This window comes from Bactrocera oleae, chromosome 2 (genome assembly GCF_042242935.1).
Source record: "Bactrocera oleae isolate idBacOlea1 chromosome 2, idBacOlea1, whole genome shotgun sequence".
NCBI classification, from domain to species: Eukaryota; Metazoa; Arthropoda; class Insecta; order Diptera; family Tephritidae; genus Bactrocera; species Bactrocera oleae.
The window spans coordinates 61030825-61051280 of record NC_091536.1 but is presented as its reverse complement, the minus strand read 5'-3'; the positions used below and the strand labels follow the sequence as shown (position 1 = coordinate 61051280).

Here is a 20456-nt window from a genome sequence, read left to right as displayed (position 1 = left end):
ATTTAAAAAATATGTAAGTATTACAAAAGTTAATGTTCAAACTATAATCCTTATTGGTAAAATAATTGCTTTAAATTCAATAAACCTGTAAGTAAAATATTGTCATAATATATTTTTATCTTGAATAGGGTATATTAAGTTTGCCACGAAGTTTGTAACGTCCAAAAGGAAACGTCGGAGACTCATTAAAATGTATATATGTATATTGTATGGTAAAGCGTGACAAGATGAGTCGATTTAGCCATGTCCGTCTGTACGTCGGTCAGTCTAGTATCTAAAGCTCCCAGTTGCCTTATTTTTGATGATATTTTGCCCAATTTTACTTTTTAAGTAGGTGACAACTCTTTCCTAAGTATGTTTTACCTTCCGTTTAGCTTTCAAAAAGCTTTCTCATTTATTCTTTGTAATAACTATAGTGGCAAATAAAACTCAAAGTATTTTCGAAATAATCTCTTTGATTTTTCCTTTCTTTTATCTCGAGAATCGGTTCATTCTTATTTTAATTAGAGACTTTTAACACAAAAAAAAAAAAGATACGAATGAACACATTCCATTCAACACGAAGATCGCTCATAAGCTACGGTCCTCGGCACACCCACCCCAGATCGTGTTACAAAGGTCTCATACACATTTATAATAATTATTTATCAGAAACCGCGACAGTAGAATGCCATTAAGCCATTAAGCTTATGTGTCTTTGACTAAAAATCCATTTTTTTCATTTTAATATTATGCAGTTTCCAGCTAGGTACAGCATAGCATACATACACTCATACATATTAATTGCTTTCAATCTACTCAAATAATTTTAACATTCTTTAATTAACCGCTTTTAAACAATTTTGCAATTAATTTCTCTAAAATTAATATTGTGTAAAATTGTAGAGCTTAAGTGATTTATCTACGCCACATTTCGCAGCTGATTTCCACTTACTCTCCGCTCTCTGCTAACGAGTATTTATGGTCTTATAATAGCTGCCATTTCGTTGCGCTATTGTTTTGTATATGAGTGAGGGCATAACAAAAGCCTCGCCAAGCCCATTGCTGATGAGATACATGTGGTGCGCACATGTGCGGCTTAGTATTCTTAATTTCAGGGCAAAAAAGGCGAGAAGTCAAAAAAGTGGAAGAAGTAAATAAATTACTTGAAAATGTTTTAGTTGAAAAAATCATGAGAATAGTCGAACATTTGTGGGACACACATTTTAAAACATAGAAAAATTGTTTACTCGCTACAGTTGCATGTATGTATGTATCGAATTGTTTATGAGACTTAAAAGTGATCTCATGCGGGAACTTAAAGCATTTAGAATGACCTCTGAGCTGTCGCGTAGTTATGCTTGCGTGTTTGAAAACGAGATTAGTAGATCTGTTTCATGTGATAGAGAAATGAGCTTGATTGTAGTGCAAAACTTGGAACGGACGCTTTTTAGGGAGACTGTATATACAAATTTTCCATGTGTTGCTATTTTTGTGTTTCCAATGTTCATGTCGATAAATAATAAAGCTTAAATTGGGTGAAATATTATCCCGAAAATATGAAAAAACGTTAGTTTATAGAACCGATTTTGGTTCTTAGAATGATTAACTGAATTTATGTTATTATATTATTTGTATATTCTTTGTGCCTGAAACAAACGGGGAGAGACGAAAACTGTTAGAGCAAAATCCTCTAACTAATTATTTTCTGCAGTTGCTATTAGCAACTATTAAATTCAAACTTGGCAATGCTTGACTCAATTTTAACGAATTATTAGTTTTTGTATTTTTTTGTTGTTGCCATGCTCTAAACAGAATGTATGACAGCTTGACAACTCAAATCTAAAAAAGTTGTAATACCAAATCAATTTTATATTGTCACAGAAAGCGATTGTGTGTCTGTAGATGTGAGTTCATATAAGCATTTTAATGAAATGAAAATGTTATGTTAAAATTATGGTCGTCACTTATATCAGTAAAGGTAAACTATTCACGATACTCCCTTGTTGCTGGTGCAATTTTTTCAGACCTTGTAGATATTTTCTAATCTAAGTTACGCACTTCGCTTACCTCTCCCTAGTTATAAACAAGTATGTGCACTCATATAAGTTACATTCTTCGGCTGTCGCAGTTTAGTTAAAATTCTTTCGCTCTAGTCACCGACATCAGCAGCTCCACAACTTACACCACTGGAACGTCCCATAAAAGTCAACAAAACATGTCGACATAATTCAGATGAGCCGCTAGATATGACTGCTTGAAATCTAGTCGGTCTTGCATTTCGCGCACACGATGGTATCACTTACTTGCACTAATTCGGAATGCCACATGTTGCAGCAATCTAATCGCCACAAACCGATAATCAACTGATTGGAAAATTCTAAAATTCTTTGCCTGAAATATTTTAACAAGTTTTATCTTTAGCTTCGATTTCAGTTACATAAATGAGAAATATGTAGGTGCAGAAGTATTAGGAAAATTAATTGTAAAATGTATATCTAAATTTATATGCGTGTATCTGGGTATAAGAAGTGTCGCCGGTTACTATTAATTATTAGTTTTACTTCTTTTCAGTATATTCGGCTTGTTTATGAGTTAATTAGTTGGTCGCATAAGAGTGGGCCGAACAGGTTGCTCGCTTAAAGCCACTACTGACTATGGGTGTGAGCATGTGTGTCTCCACAGTCTTTCCAACACTGGAGATAAAGCGACTGTTACTAAAGATACTGATGTTTGATATTTTTAGAGCAGACCCGTTTTGTCGTTTAGATTCCCTCATATCCTGGTGTACTGTTGCTTGTCTTTTAATTTTCTAGCTTGGTTTCGTTACTTTAGTTGGAGCTCTAGTCTTTATTTACATACATATGTTCAGGTGCCTATCTAAAAACAAGTTCTTCTGAATCAGTGTTGATAGTATTGTTGGAATTGATACTGTTGTTGCTACTCTCTTCCCTGATTTTGCTTTTTTATTCTCTTCTATTTCTTGCTATTGTTACTTATTTCGAACATCTAACACACTCATTGCGCCTGTTATGTTTTATTATCATTATGCTATAGGTCTGCTTCTCAATTAGTTTGCTCTGTCTACAAGAGTCTCTGTCGTTTGGACTCAACGATTGCTTTATCAGCTGTTCTCCAACGGTAATGATGGAGATTGGTTTTTAGCTCGGTCGTTAGTCTATGTAAACATGTTTTTGTCACACTATTTACACAATGACTCCACAGCTCATTGCAGGCCTTATCATCAGTGGCCCCACTATATTTAGTTCTTTAATCAGTGCTTTATTATTAATGCCTCAGCTTTTCTTTACTATTTTATCTCTTGCTTCTTCGGTTTTGTGAATAAAAAGTATTATTTAATCTCTAGCGGGTTTCTTAGTTCATTCAGGTTCAGTCGTTCACATTAGCATACACTACACACAAACACAATATGTTGTTGTAGATTGTGCCTTTGTAGATTGTCTAACATCTGTTTATCTACCAGAGATTTTAATTTCATTTTGATATTTCAATTGTCAATATTTTCTTTCCAAATTCAATTGGTTTTAGTTTTTTATACTCTCGCAACATGTTGCTACAGACTATAATAGTTTTGTTCACCTAACGGTTGTTTGTATCACCTAAATCTAATCGGGATAGATATAGGGTTATATATGTTTATAAATGATCAGGATGAAGAGACGAGTTAAAATCCGAGTTACTCTCTGTCCGTCCTTCCGTGTGTCCGTCTGTGCAAGCTGTAACTTGAGTAAATTGAGATATCTTTATGAAAATTGGTACACATGTTTCCTGGTACCGTAAGACCGTTGGTATTGCAGACGCGCGTAATCGGATCCCTGCCACGCCCACAAAGCTTCATTAATCAAAAACAAATAACTAGCCATAGCTAAGCTCCACAATAAGATACAAGACTGTTATTTGGTATACAGAATCACATTAATAAGAGCATCTGCAGTTAAACAATTTTTTAAAAAGTGGGCGCGGCCTTGCCCCCTAATAGGTTTAATGTGCATATCTCCTAAGCCGCTAAAGCTATAATAACAAAATTCACTGAGAACAAATGTTTTTAGCACTTCTACTGAATGAAATGCGTAGAATTGGGTTCATCCCCGTTCACTCCGCATATAACGGTACTGTTAAAAACTACTAAAAGCGCGACAAGTCAAGCACTAAACACGCCAGAGACATTAAATTTTATTTCTGGGATGTTATGAGATGGCTTTATAGGAACCGCGTTCCAAATTAGACAGTGGACGTGGCACCGCCCACTTTTAGGTGAAACCCCATATCTTGGGATCTGCTTAACCGATTTCAAATAAATTCAGAACAATACATTACTCTTATATTTCTATGTTATAGTGCGAAATCAGATTACAAGCACGCCTATTTCCCATATAACACCATTTTAAATTCCATCTGATCTTATTTCACTTCCCACAATGCAAATCAAGCATAAATGATGGTATCGGGGTAAAACTTTGCGTGAATAATGCGTTTAAAGTATGCCCCCTTGTGACCAAAAATTGTCTAAATCGAACCAAAACCGTTCAAGGCCCTAGATACTGAATTTGTGGCCCCAGTGCCTATAGTTAACATTTTATAAAATGTTCGGTTACCCCCGAACTTAAAACTTCCTTACTTGTTTTAATATATAAGTATACATATGTTTTTTTTTTTTGTTTTTATGCTCGACATGTGGTGTGTCATCCTTGATCGCTTGCCAAACTTTGGTTTTTTTTTACCGGCGCCGACGTAGGTGCTTGTGTATTGCCTGAGAAACATTAAATAAAATAATACAAAAACCAAATTTTTCAATACAAGTATATACAATAATGTATTATGCGTTTATACTTACTCGTAATGACTAACGTAGATGACTACATTTGACGCTTTTGATAGTTAGTTCATTAATAAATGATATAATTATTTCCGATACTGTGAAAATAATTTCCAATTTTTGCTGAGTCTTTTTATGTACTTTACAAATATAAAGAAAATTCTACGGGTAAAAGTGGTAAATAAACTTAATTATATTAAACCACACATATGCAGTATAGAGGAGTTCCAAATTGAAATAGAATTTTTGAACCCATTTTCTTAAACACTTTAAATTACTCTATGCCTAGGGCTGACAGATCATATAAATCTGTGATTGCAATAAAGCACATCTGTAGTCAAGTTAAGAGTGAAATTAATAACCAGGTACTAACGAAAAACCCGTTCCTGAAAATTTAGAGATGACCTTTTTTAAATTCAAATTGGCACACAATTTTAACCAAACTGTCTCTAGTTTTAAACTGTCATATTCAACAAAAGCTCTTATTCGTTACGAGTAATTTAGTTTCTTACTTTTTACTCCACCAGCATATCTTCTATCACTATTCGTTATCGACAGTCAGTCTATCGACCCTTCCCAACCTACTAAGCAGATACATATATGCCATCAAACCGACGCTAAGTGGAAAATGTTCCACGTAATTTACTTATAAATTCTTGTTCCTCCACATGTTTGCGCACCTTCTGAAGGGTCTGCCGTACATACTCGCTCTTGATATTAAGCAATATACCTAAACAATTGCCATTCTTCTAAGTGTACAAGTGGCTTTCGTGCGGTTATAAACTCTGGACTTAGCTATATCAGGCATAAGCTCATACAAACAAGACCAGTGAATATAATATCTAGATACATATATATGAATGCGTTAATACAGGCGTGTGGTGTAAGAACTCCACTTTCGTTTTCCGAAAAAAAATTAACTAATGACGTTATTGTAATGAAATAGCTTATACTATAAGAAATCAAAATGAATTCTTGTGGCACGAAGCAATATGCTGGGTATTGAAGTGCATCTCTGGCCACTACTCGAGCTCATTCATCTCGATATACACGCATCCATGTGTACATACATGTATGTATATAAAAGTACGGTACTCTTGGGTATAAACTTGAAGTACTATGTGTCTAGCAAATCTATTACAGTAAACAGGCGAATTGCTTACAAATCATAAAGCTGATGCACTGAGAAAAGCGACTGGCGGGAAAATTTCAACAGAAACTGACATATTGGAAGATATAATATTTGGAAGGCTTTTATGGAAAATTAGACCTGAAGTTAATCAATAATAGAATTCAGCCATATACATATACATATACACACCTATACTAATGATCACTTGTAAAGAGCTGAACAGTTGTGTTTTACAAAAATAAATCCGATAGAAGTCATCTACCCTAGCACGTCGATGTCGACCGACAGACCGACCGCGCAGCTGTGTCCGGCACAATCTAATCATTTGTTTTCGTTGTTCATTGCAAACAGAGCGTAACAGTAGCATTTTGTAGAAACAATTACACATATACAGCGCACTCGGCGAGTGCACCATAACTTTGGCTTGCTGTCTGACTGACTGGCAGTCTTCTTTACTCGCCACTACTGGCGTGGCCGACCCGCTGTAGACAAGCGCGCTGACAGCTTTGTCGGCATGTGGCACATTGGATGGTGGCGTTGGTGGCTAAATGAACTCATAAACGGCAAGTGGTGGGCGCAAATGCATAGCGAGCCAGTGAGCGACGACAACGACAAAGGCGGTAGCGGCGGCGCTGATGACGTTGGCCTTCCTGTTTTTGTCGCTAGCCGCGCATGGCATCAACACTTTGCATTCTCACATACAATATCCATTGCCACAAATGGCGCGGTATTGTTGCCATCGAACTTTATCATCATTGTATATGTACATGTGTATGCATGCCTCATAAGCCATCTCATTGTGGTGGTTTATCAACTTATTATTCATTGGAAGATGTACTTGAAGCGAAATGAGTAGCGTGACGAATTATGTGCGTATGTATTGAGGCATACTTGTATATGGATGCATTCAAATCGTTGCAGTAATTTTCAGTACATTAACATAACTATGCATATAAATAATCACTTTATTTATACTGTTGTTGTAGCTATTGCATTTATCTTTTCGCATGGCCAGCAATAATGAGAATGATTCGCCTTCAGTGCTTATTACAACCGCATATGTTTGTATGTATGGAAGTGCCAGGCTTTTAATTGTACAAGTACATTTATACTTGTTTATTAGTTCTAAATTCCAAATGCCAACGATGGTGCCAGTCTCCAGTGCGTTTAAGGCGACCCTGTTTAGTTAAGATCTCGCTAACATACATACATACATATGTATACCATTCATAACTATTAGCATATGTATGTATGTATATGCAATTACTAAAATAATGAAACGGAAACCCAGTTAATTTTACACAAGCGAGCGACCATTTCGCTCGCACTCATTCACACATGATTAGGTTACTAAATGCTAAAAATTCCACACATGTCACACTTCCTTATCTGCCGCAACTGATCTTGATTCGCCATTGCCAACCATTAAGAGAGCACTCTTGTCAATGCCTCGGTTTTTAGTTAATTATACCCTAAATAAAATATATTTATTTTGCCACGAAGTTTGAAGAAGAAAACGTCGGCGACCCTAAAAATATACGCCAATGTATGTATATAAATAATTAGCATGACGAGCCGACCCGATCTTGCCATGCAAACTTAACGATCAAAATCAAGTTCTTGTATAAAAACTTTCCTATTTGTGAAGGGTATTATAGTTTCGGTGCAACCGAAATTAAGGTTTTTTCTTGTTTTCTTTACACATGCTAACACTACCATATGCGTTGAGCATTGAAAAATATAGACTGATAAGATCGTTGTTGGGGTTAATTTCTGATGTACTGTTATTCTGCAATATACATGCTGGGTATCATATCCGCACCTAAGTACATACGTTCATAGTCTATTATGTTTCATTTGCTTCCCCTGTCTGATTGAAAGTTGATCATGTTATCGATCGTCGCCACCACCACCGATTATTAAAGCATAGATGCATCCGATGCTACATACTAATCAAGCCAATATTATATGGTTCACTAGTTGTGGTGCGCACAAGCAGCCAGCTGTCTGTCTAACAAAACACCGAACACAGAAGCGAGCACACGTACCAACCCGCGAACCCACAACCGAACCATCAATAAAGTCAGTCAGCCAGCCAAGCATTCATTCAGCCAATAACCCACTGCAATCCAAACCAAGCAATTGAGGCATCCAGGAAGCAGCCGCCTCGTCAGCATGTCTTGCCAAAAAAAATCAAATTGCCAACAAATACCTTTTACTAGGTATCTACCACTCCACCAATAAAAAAAAATTGTAAGCACGTACTTAAAGCAAACAAAAAACCAACTGACTGACTGTCTCGTCTCTTTGTGGTACGCCTCGACTGAGCTCATCTGTCTGTTGTGGCGAAATAATGTATGCCAATAAGTGCTCCAGCTGCGCGTCGCAATGAGTGCTCGTCTAATTCTGTGCTTGCTGGCATGCTGGAGTATATCGCGCTTTAATGAATGCAGCCAGAAAGGGACTGCATTTTAAACCGTTACTCGGCTGGTTGGGAATGTGCGAAATTTGAAATCGCACCGCGGACCGCTCAGATAGTAGCTGATCAATGTGAAAGAAAGCACCGTTATTGTGCGGCAAACTGGAATTTTTCATAGAAAATATTACCTCGATATGCTAGTCAGTGTTGCACAGTGGAGCAAACATTAAACATGAAAAAACAAATTAGTCTTCTCTCCGAGAAGGCAAAATCATCGTCATACACGTTTTAGAGGTATCACTGTGTTTATGAACCATGTTACATGGAACTCTGAACCACCTCCGATCTTATGCTGGATCGTATTAAAATCTTTTTCTAGAATTTAGGAACTCTTAACAAATTTAATATACGTCCGATCGAATAAACAAATTTCGGTCCTGTGAACTACTCATTTGCGGTTAACAAAATGGGTGGAACAAACAAATCTTAGTAATTTTAATTGTGAGTGATGAGCTCTTAAAACCGCAAGACAACGATTTACGGACTCTTCTTAAGGCGTCCATTAAGTATGGCAACGATTGACGGAGTCTTTACAGAGTTTTTATTCTACCCCTAAATATACATATGTATGTATATACATATACATTACATTATATGTATATACATATACATTATATATTTATATATAAGTAAATAGATATAGATATACGACTACTGTTAGATTACTCAAAACCAGGACGTTTTGCACCTACAGTCAAGCCTCCGTAAAAGAGAACTGGGTAAGAGAAAACTCTATAAGTGAGAATAATCTAATGTCGCGAACTTTGACCTCTCTAAAACCTCTATGAGTGAGAATTCTGAGTCTATAAGCGATAATTTTCCTATGGATGACTCATTCTTTTTTTTCAGGAATCAGGATCTATGTTGTTTCCTTCTAATTCAAAGAAATAATATTTAACTGTATAAACTTATTTGTCATGCTCACTACAGTTTATAAATATCATTTGCAACGAAAAGTACAGCTCTTACAACAACTTATAATGTCTAAATAAAAAATCAACGCGCTGTCGTTAAGTGATAATCTGAAAATTATACATTAATTTGAGTCGGACAAATCAAGATGTGAAAAAGTGAATTTGGATTACTGGAATCGACCTATTATAAAATTAAAAAATTTAAAGACTCCATAAAGTCCCTCTTTGTAAGTGAGACAAACCTATTCTGTACCTCTATAAGCTAGAAACTCGCATTAGAGAGTTTTAGCGAAAGCATTAGTGAGAAACCGCTATAAACGAGAAAAAAATCATGGTCATTGACTGTATATACTATAGTTGAGTTCCATAAAAATACTTTTGTACGTATTGTGTGTCCAGCTGTTGATTCGCGCCGTAGCCACGTGCGCCTAATTGCGGAAGCACTCTGCTCTGGCAGAATTTCATTTAATTTTCAATGGAGTGCATCATGGGCTAGACGGTTGGCTTTTGTGGTGGCGTTCAATAAATAAATATCTTAGTTACACTTTAGTAGTTATTGCTAGGTCTTCAGAAATTTTCAAGTCAATAATCTTATATTGTAGATCCATATTATATTTGATTTTTTACTTAAGAGGTAAACAACGCTTCTTTCTGGATATTCTAAATATCGTTCATCCATTATTCACTTAAAAAGTAACATTTTTGGAAGTAAAAATATTTAGATTTTATGAACTCTTTCGAGTACTACAGAACAAGGCGACTGAAAGTTAGATTGCGTGTTAAAAGATGAGAAAAAAACATGAGGTCATTGCGCTGTGGGCTCCCATTGAGTTACATATTGCAAATTGCTAATAAAGAGCAAGTTTAGCAGATTTCTTTCGTAGCTGTCTGGCTGTTTCTGTCATCTCCGCACCCCCAATTACACTTCGTCTTTTTGAGCATGACTCAGTGCCTTTTCCTCATTTTCTTCAGGGCAAACAAAAGCGTCAATTCTCTTTGACCGATTAGCTCACTTGGTTGGTTACCAAAGATCTGACAAACGGCGCGTAACATTCAATGGTATATTCCCAAGTACATATTGTATGTGTATATATATGCATGTACAAATTTGTTTAGCATTCGGAAAGCATTAGTTCTAACACGTCTCTTTCATGAACCAACGCCATGTCATGCCTTACGTTATATGTTTGTTGTCATATTTGAATATTTTTTAGATTTTCATAATTTATTTCTCAACCGCCTTGGGTTTTATCTTTGCAACTTGATCTTACAGGCTTGCCGCGGTATTAACTATATACGATTCTTTCACTTTACTTGGTACACGAGAACATAGGCTATTCCCCTTTGACTATCTTCATATAATCATACATTTGTACATTTCAATACACATATATACATACATACATATATTACCAGTCAATCTGTTGGTGTTATTTGCTGTTGTTTGTTGTTTATGCGATCAATTGTTTGTTTATTTGTTCCAGTCAAAGATACGTTGGTGGTTCCACGGCATTCAAATCAGTCACCACCGCAGCTGCTGTTTACTGTTGCTGTTAAAGCTGTTGGGTCCCAGCGAGAAACAAGAAAAGTAAAGATAGAAAAAAAACAAGCGCAAATTCGAAAAGTCTGAGACATCTTCCTTTCTTCTTCATCAGAGCAGCAGCTCATCTGGGTGTTATTTGTATTGCACACGATCGCATCGTGTAATTGAGGAAACTACTTGAGCAACAACAACCACACACAATCACGAATAGTTGCCAGCGCAGGAGTTTTCTCCCTTCATCTTTGTGCCGTTTCAGACAGGGATGCAAAAGAATCTGATGTTTTTCAAATTTTCTTTTGGTGTCGCTCTGGGCATTCACACGGTCAAAAAGAGTCCAGCAACTCGAGTCTAGTTTTTCTGCATTCCTTTTCACAAAATGTTCGTAAATATTTGTGCGGTTCGACTGCGCAACACCGCGCAACACTGCATGCTGCGTATTTCATTTGTATGTTGAGATGATGGTCACACATTTTGCTTGCAATGAATTACCATGAATATGGTAGAACAATATGCATAGTACAAGTACCTACCCGCTAAATAGTTTCAAAAAAATACTAAAGACGGGAATTCCCTAATCCACAAGAATGTATTGAATATCCGCAACTAATATTTTCAAGGCCAAATTTATAATAGCAATTTCCTAATCTTTAAGTATTAAAAACTCATAATTTCTTTACTCCGTATTAAAAATTCATAATTTCTTTACTCCATAATCTATATCTTAATTTTCTCCTTATTTACAATTTGTCATAATATTTCTATTATTCTATGCATACGTATTTGCATATTACATACAAAAATAGATAACAGAACTCAAATTTGCGATCGAATTCATTTGAAACCGAGCGCTCTTGCAACCATTCAAAGGATTTGAAAGTGAAAAGGAATGCTGAAAAGGGTAGCAGCGAGCTGTTACGAAAAAGAACACAAAGCGTGCCACCCGAACACGAGTGGCACGGTCCCTTCGTCTTTCCTCGTCGTCCCCTCGCCCACAATAAACTGGTATGAGACTCTTTTGCGTCCCTGTCTGAAACGGCACTTTCTTGTTTGCGACTCATCCGTAAAATGTATATATGTACATATGTGTCCAAACATGTGTGCGGTTGTAGTTTGTTTGCATCGTTTAAAGTTCAAAATGATATCTTTTGTTTTCGTTTGGCTTTCGGCGGAGTGATAATGTAAAACAGCATGTTGTAAACAGCGTCCCAGTGTTCTAGGTTCCCCTATTTGTCTAGTGAATATTCTCGTAACCTGTTTTTATCCTGGAAACAGTCCGATATTCCGCCCTCCGTAGTTGCCACGCAGAAATCAGTTGTTCTCTTTTGTTTTTATTTCACCAATTTTGCCATTGTTCAATTTGTATACACGATTTTTCACACATTTAGTTTTTTAGTTATAATTTTTCATAATTAAAAAACTCAAAACTACAACCCAACTATTAAAAATAGTATACCTATTTATAAATAAAAGTATTCGACTGTGATTTTAAGTTAGTTTAAGAATATTTCAAATATATTCAAGTTTATTTTTTAATTACTACAAAATATCGAGACTGGCAACCCTGCGTTGCCAGAGAGCAATCAGAATACGCAATCTAGTCTCTCAGTTTTTGAAATCAATCTGAAATTTCGCAAACGTCTTTTTTCACCAATAAGCTGATGATTTGTCGGAACCGCTGATGTCATAATCGCCATATAAACTAACCGATCAAACTCAAGAGCTTGTAGGGAAAACATTTTGAATGGACAACCTATCTTCAAAAAATTAAGCATAGCTTTTTATCCAAGGCAATTCTAGAATATCATGTCATGTTTGTTCATGTCATTCAAACTGACCGTTCAAAATCAAGGAAAAAATTTAAAAAAAATGTTATGCCTTTTTTTGCTTTAAAATTGGTACCTGTGAAATGATTATAGCATCGTTGGGTGTTGATTATTTAGCCATACTAAGGGTTAACGACGGATCTTTAGCTTTAAAACTTATAAGATTTTTTGGTTATTTTTAAAAATTCGCATATTTTCGAGTGTACAGGGATTGGAGCAACGACGTAATATTATTAATACTATTGGGTCTTAATAACTTACTGCCTTGTTAAGTAAATTAATTTTACTAAATTTGAAGAGGTGTTCTAAATATTCCTTTTGTTTCATCTATCCTTAGTTTTTTACAATATCCTTCAGGAAGACAAAGATTTCTCTACCTTAGTCTAACTGTTTCATCGGAATAAAATGTCATTTTCGGAAAGTATTTTTCGGTTCTAACGTGAATACATGCAACCTCTACCAAGGTGCAGAAAGATGTGCCTTGAGTGAATTACGAACCAGTTTTATATTTTTTCTACTTTTTTTGCACGTTTAGCCTGGTACTGCTTTTTGCTATCCTATCTTCTTTCTTCTAAGTACACAAATATATTAAGCTCTTCGTCGATATCGGTTCAATTACCATATAAATTAGTTAATTTATTTCACCCATAACACACACGTATGCATGTACTTATGTGTGACTGTAAGTAGGCGCATTAATTGCAAATGCATTGCGCAACAACAAGTTGAACCACAAGTCAAACGCTAGTGAGTTATCTACTTAATTTGTATTTCGCAGACACGACCAACACTCTATACCAAACATACCTAAGTGTTACACAGGCACACCGACCAGAAAAATACTAAAAATCTTGAGAGACAACGAATTGCAGCGCCAAATGACGCGTAAAGTCCCTATATATCGAAGTAAAGTTACAATTTGTACATGTCAACACAGTATCAGTAGGCAGTTGGGTTGCCAGAAAAATGAAATATAATTTAAGGAAACAAAAAGTATTATGCTGTAAACAGTCACCGACATTCCGCCCTTTCGTACTTACCGCCCGTATCAAACCAAATTTGTTAAAAGTTATGCCCGTAGTTGCCACGCAGAAATCAGTTGTTCTCTTTTGTTTTCATTTGACCAATATTGCCATTGTATACAATTTGTATAAACGATTTTTCGCACATTTAGTTTTTATACCCTGAACAGGATATACGTATTAAGCTTGTCACGAAGTTTGTATCACCCAGAAGTAGACATCGGATACCCTATCAAATATATACATAAATGATCAGCATGATGAGCTGGGTTGATGTAGCCATGCCCGTCTGTCTGTCCGTCCGTTCTTGTGTCCGTCTGTCTGTATATATACGAACTATATACTATACTATATACTATATATATACGAACTAGTCCCTCAGTTTTTGAGCTATCGATCTGAAATTTTCCTCCTGCATTTTCCTCATTAAGAAACTGCTCGTTAGTCGGAACGGCCAATATCGGACCACTATAGCATATAGCTACCATATTAATTGAAGGATCGGAATAAAGTGCTTGCATGGAAAACTTTTTTATTTGACGAGGTATCTTCACGAAATTAAATCGGAATCAAGTTCTTTTATTATTATTTGTGAAGGGTATTATAGCTTCGGTGCAACCGAGGTTAACGTATTTTCTTGTTTAGTTATATTTTTTCATAATGTATAAGCTTAAAACTAAAATCCAATTATTAAAAATAGGTATATAAATTAATGGATTCGACTGTGATTTTGAGTTAGTTTAGGAATATTTCAAGAATATTTAAGTTTATTTTTTAATGTATTATTATTTCTTAATATTTATTTAAATAGATATAAGTTTAGTTTTTAATTACAGAAAAATATCGAGAGTGGCAACCCTGCGTTGCAAGAGGGAATCAGCTCACTAGTTTCTGCGGAAATAATACAATTATCACGGATATCCTGCCGCACGGTCTGTACAAGCGGTGGTGAGTGTTCGTTTACATTGCGCTCTCATAAGATAGGTATTATCAGCTGATTCAATCTACGGTTTTGCGTCGGTGACAGCATAAAACAAAGCAGTATGGGGATTAATGCAGATGTTCAACTAAAGAAGGTATTGACAAGAGAAAAAGTTGATCAGCCTGACAGTGCATTATATTATTATAGATTACTTTGAAGGGGACAAAATAGATATGCATGACTAAATAAATACACATTTTCTTAAGAAATACAAAATTGGCTATTTCTTTTGAACAAACCTCGTATATCTCTTTTGCCTAATGCGGCAGTTCGATATTTTATAAGATGACACACTCGACTATATCGACAACAAGCAACAAACCGTGCGGTCACAACGCATGTATGACCCCAGTGCTATTCAAGAGGCAAGTCTTAGACCGCCTGTGGACCAAATGGTCACTGTGTGACTGAATTAAATCCATCGAATGGCAATATTTCTAAGAAAAAATTTCAACTAAAAAGAAATCGAACTGTGAATTACTTAAAGCGCATGACCGACCAGTCATCTAAGGACCGCCAGCAGCGTTTTATTTATCTGGTTCAAAGCACGTAAGTGCATATACTCGAAGATACTTGTACATACATGCTATGTACATATGTGTAGCGATGATAACGTTAGTACTCGCTTTTTGGTGTGCTGCTAATTTATTGCTCATTTAAGAGTGACCACAAACTTAGCTTTTAAGCGAAAAAATAGTGATGATAAGAAATGAAAACTTAAGTAGCATGTAAACAGTATAAATATAGAAAACCGAACGGCATACATTCGTATGTACTCTCCCAATGACTAATGAGAGCATGAAACTTGATAAGATTCCGGCGTATTTACATATTTATGGATAGATGAATAGATGTAGGTATGTATATTAGGGTGGGTAAAAGGAAAATAATTTTTTTTTCGCTTCGTATTAGGAAAAATTGGTTAATAGACACCGCTAAGAAAGGCTCTCTAAGTATGATCTCTTTATTGTAACGTAAAGGTCCTCCGACTAACGGTTTTCTATGCTTTCTTATGATCAGATAGAAAACTTTATATCTCGCTTTCAACTACTTGAAAAAATTTCTCTTCATAGATTTTGTAGAAAATGGAATGATTTACAAAATAGGCTCTTACGGTTTTTTTGGTAATCCTAACCGTTTTAAAGATATTAACGGTTGAAGTTTGCCTAGACGGCTTTTACACACAGATTATTTTGGGCACAAGTTACTTATAAACCCGCTTAATAGTTTCAAAGAAATACTTAAGACAGGAATTCCCTAATCCACCAGAATGTGTTGAATACCCGCTACTAATATTTTCAAGGCCAAATTTATAACAGGAATTTCTTAATCTTCAAGTATTAAAATCCCATAGTTTTATTCGAACTAAATTCTTTGCGGTTATGCGATATGTTATTAAAAATTAAAATTGAATTTTGAGTATCTTAATTTTTTCCTTATTTACAACTTTTCAAAGTATTCCTGTTATTCTATGCATACATATTTGCATATCACATACAAAAAATAGATAACAGAATTCAAATTTCTGAACGAATGGTATAGATTCATTTGAAACCGAGCGCTCTTGCAACCACTCAAAGAATTTGAAAGTGAAAAAGAATGCTAAAAAGGGTAGCAGCGAGCTGTTACGAACAAGAACACAAAGCGTGCCACCCGAACACAAGTAGCACGGTCCCTTCGTCTTTTCTCGTCATCTCCTCGCCCACAATAAACCGGTGTGGTAGCCTAAATTATTATCGTTCTGTAATCTCGAAGTGATTTCTTTTATGCAATAAGCAACCATATGAGTATCATACATTAATATTTCGAATAGATATCATCAACTAACGGGTGTTTTTTTTTTGGAGGTATAGAACTTTAAATTGCAATAAAACAACGATGGATTATTCGATTGACATGAATTTTTTTTATCCGAAAGATAATCTTGTGGCATTACATTTTAAATATGATTTCTGGCATATGACCGCCACGGCTGGCTCGGAAGTAGTCCAATCTGGACGTCCAATTTTCGATGACTTTTTCCAACATTTGTAGCCGTATAACGGCAATAACGCGAATGTTGTCTTCCAAATGGTTAAGCGTTCGTGGCTCATGCGCATAGACCAATGACTTTACATAACCCCACAGAAAGTAGTCTAGCGATGTTAAATCACAAGATCTTGGAGGCCAATTCACAGGTCCAAAACGTGAAACTAGGCGGTCACCAAACATGTCTTTCAATAAATCGATTGTGGCACGAGCTGTGTGACATATTGCGCCGTCTTGTTGGAACCATAATATACCGATCGCTATTGACTGTAACGTTCTGGTCATCATCGTTTTTAAAGAAGTACGAACCAATGATTCCACCAACCAGTTCTTCTGGATGCAACGGTGTTTCGACATACACTTGAGGATTAGCTTCACTCCAAATGCGGCAGTTTTGTTTGTTGACGTAGCCATTCAACCAGAAGTGCGCTCGACGACAAAATGAACGTAGTGCGCGATATGTATTCCGCACAGAACCATTATTTGCGAAATAAAATTGCACTATTTGCAAGCGTTGTTTTGGCGTGAGTCTATTCATGATGAACTGCCAAACCAAAATGAGAATAAATCACTTAACAGCTGTTAAATCGGTCGCCATATTGAACAGTAATGCCAACTTAAAGTTCTATACATCGAAAAAAAAAACACCCGATACATACATTCTATTCAGGTTTTTCTCGAAATGTTAAAAAATATTTTTGTAATGCTAAAGACCTGTACATATATGTGGAAATCCAATGAAATAAAATAAACTAGCCTTTGTGGGTTACCTTACATTAAATTTTCGAAATCGTAGCAAAAGAGGCAGCTAATTCCATTTCGTTGTATCGCTCTCTTTCCTTTCATGTTGTCACGTCCTTGCCATGAACGTAACTCTCACATTATTTACTAATTTGAAAATTTTATTTCATTAAATGGACACTCAATCTTTGGGTTGACCTCATTTTTCAACTTCCCCACCATTAACATAGTTTGCATGACAATTTCCCGACATTTCGGATGGGAAGTTTTCATTCATGTTGTATGTACATCTACTGTTGAATGAATAAGTGAATGTGTGTATATAAAAAGATACGAATAGTAGCAACGACCTTTTGACTTGACCGAAGCGCTCATGGAATTTAAATGAAGAACTCAGCGAAATTTCTTCATAGGCTGAAAATCACGGACATGCATTCCCACACACAAATACATATGTATATGCATTGTGCCTAAATGGATGCACTTAAGGGTATTTATATTACACCACATAGCTGTCCAACGGTAGAAAGCCACTTTGAAGCATTAATGGATTGCTGGAAACCAAATAACATAAAATTAATTAAAAGTGTTACTTGAATGCAAAGGAAATCGAAGTGGAAGCCAAAACCAAATAAAAATATAATAGGCACTAAAGCACAGGATGTACATGCCCCTTTAGGAAAATAGAGGTGCTCTCCTCTCTCTCTCTCTCTTAAATTTCCATACGTGTTGTGCGCTTGTTGCTGTCCGACGAGTGAATGGACATGGAAGTTTTAAGTGAGCTTAGAATCGGGGAAAGATTTTTAAATCTGATGAAGGCTTTCCATAGCCTGCTGAGAAGCGACCACTTATAGAAAAAACTTTACATTGAGATATAATCTGTGATCGATTTATTAATTTTGCAGGTTGCGCCTGCGCAGCTGGGCAAAATATGATAGTCAACATTTATTATTTTTATATATTTTATTAATTTCATATTCCCACAGGGTATTAACATAATTACATAAGTTCGTTTACATTAGTTGATGTTATTTGCTACACACACAGCATCACGAGCTGTAATACGGCTATGCAAACTGCACCATTGCTGCTACGATAATTAACCCCTCCACTCTGACGAGTGGCAAGCCAGCGTAAGCGATGCGAGGCAGCAAAAGGGATAAAATTGTAAAGAGTGGGAAATTGTAATGTGAAGCAGAGGGATTGTCACTCCATTGACTTAACTGCTTTCTTTAATTGTCAAAACAATTGAATCGTTTTTGTGCGCTCGATAAATCGCCGATCGATTGTGCACTCTGCCAGTTGCACATTTAACGGCAATTAAGAAATCAACAGTAAATGCCGCAACTAATCGAGAGTTGAACAGCCACAGCAACTAAAGTAAAGTTATTGGCGCATTTAAATGAGACTTTTCAAATAATTTCTCAATGCTGGTGGTTGGTTTTCTTGTGGCAAAGAGCCGTATTTTTCACAGCCGCGTTTTTTTGTTGTTGCAAATGCAAATGTACAATTAAATTGTTGGCTGTGACAATGTTTTCAACATGAAAATGGTCTCTTTGCTATGTGTTTGGCTAATCAAAATTGTTCATCTCGTGGCCGAAACAGCAGGAAAGACATGCAAATCGGTTGCTTGTGGCAAACAAAGTACAAACTGTCGAGCGGATTAAAGCAAAAAACGATTGTGGCTTTGAGTAGTAAAGAAAAGATTGAGCAAAAATTTAGAAAACAAAGAGTAGCAGAAAAGTAAAATTTTGTTTCTCTGTCTTTTTGGTAATCTTTTTAACTTCTTTTTAAGTTTTTTGTTTAATTTATATTAGTAATTATTAGTGCTTTGCATTTGTTTAGCTTCAGTTTTTTTGCAATTAAATTTAATTATATCTATATTTTAAAGTTAGTTTTGTAATTATATGGCTATAGTCGATAGCATTTTTTTGAAATATTCTTTAAATTTCCTTTAGTTTTTCATTAAAGTTGAATGTTCCTCATATTAAGTAATTTTTAATTTTGATTAAATAATTTTAAATATTATTGTATATACACAAATTATATATTGTAAATTATATTAGTTGGTGGATTAGTTGATACCATGAGCCCATCTTAAAAATTTTGATTTTTAAATTTTTTGCAGTAAAATATTTTTTATGAACTTTTTGCACTATTTTCCTTCACTCATTTGGTTAATTTGACAGCCATTGTTGACTCTACTGATTGCAGCACCGCAAATGTTTACATTTCAACGTGGTGATTTGTTTTTTGTTGTTATATGACTGTACAATTTTTTTTATTTCGGTCTCGCGATCTTGTAACCTAAACCAAGCACACCTGCGCGAACGAACACCCAATAAGTTGGATGCATAAGTTCTGCTATTTTTCCAGTTCTACTCTTTCGTGCTTTTTTTGTACTATTCTGCGATTTGAGCACCCCAAAAGTCCTTGTCATTGCATGTCATCGCTGGAATTTCGCATTCATTTGCGTCATTATTGCATTGACCGACTTACCACCACAGACGCTGGCCTGAGTATTTACGCCAGTGCTTACTGAAGCAGTTGACTCCTATAAATGTGAAAAGTCATACGTAGTCATGTTAACATAGAAATAAAAATATAAGTATTTATGTAAAAACATGTGTGTATATATTTCAGATATTTAGAGTGCGCTATCATTTTTCTGTGTAAACAGTAAGTTGGAGCGACCACCTACAACTTTTCGAAAGTCATTCTCTACTACGTCAATTAGTATTATTCTACTATGTAAAATGTCGGCGGAACGTCTTGATTGCGTATTGTTGTTTAGCAAGTAAAAATGTCTCTAATCAAAGACTATTCAAAGAAAAGAAGTGAATATTAGGCGCAGAATACTTAATTGAGCATTGAGAACACTTCGAATTCGGTAAGCGGTCTTTACTCACTATTTGAGACGTGAGACATTTTGAAACAACGTCTCTATTAGTGACAAAATACAATATCTGAACGTGG

At 35.6% G+C, this 20456-nt stretch overlaps 1 protein-coding gene across 1 annotated transcript in view; it reads left to right on the top strand.

The window, feature by feature from the left end:
* Positions 1–20456, top strand: part of LOC118683889 (serine-rich adhesin for platelets) — a 196739-nt gene that overhangs the window by 24642 nt on the left and 151641 nt on the right. The window lies entirely within an intron of this gene.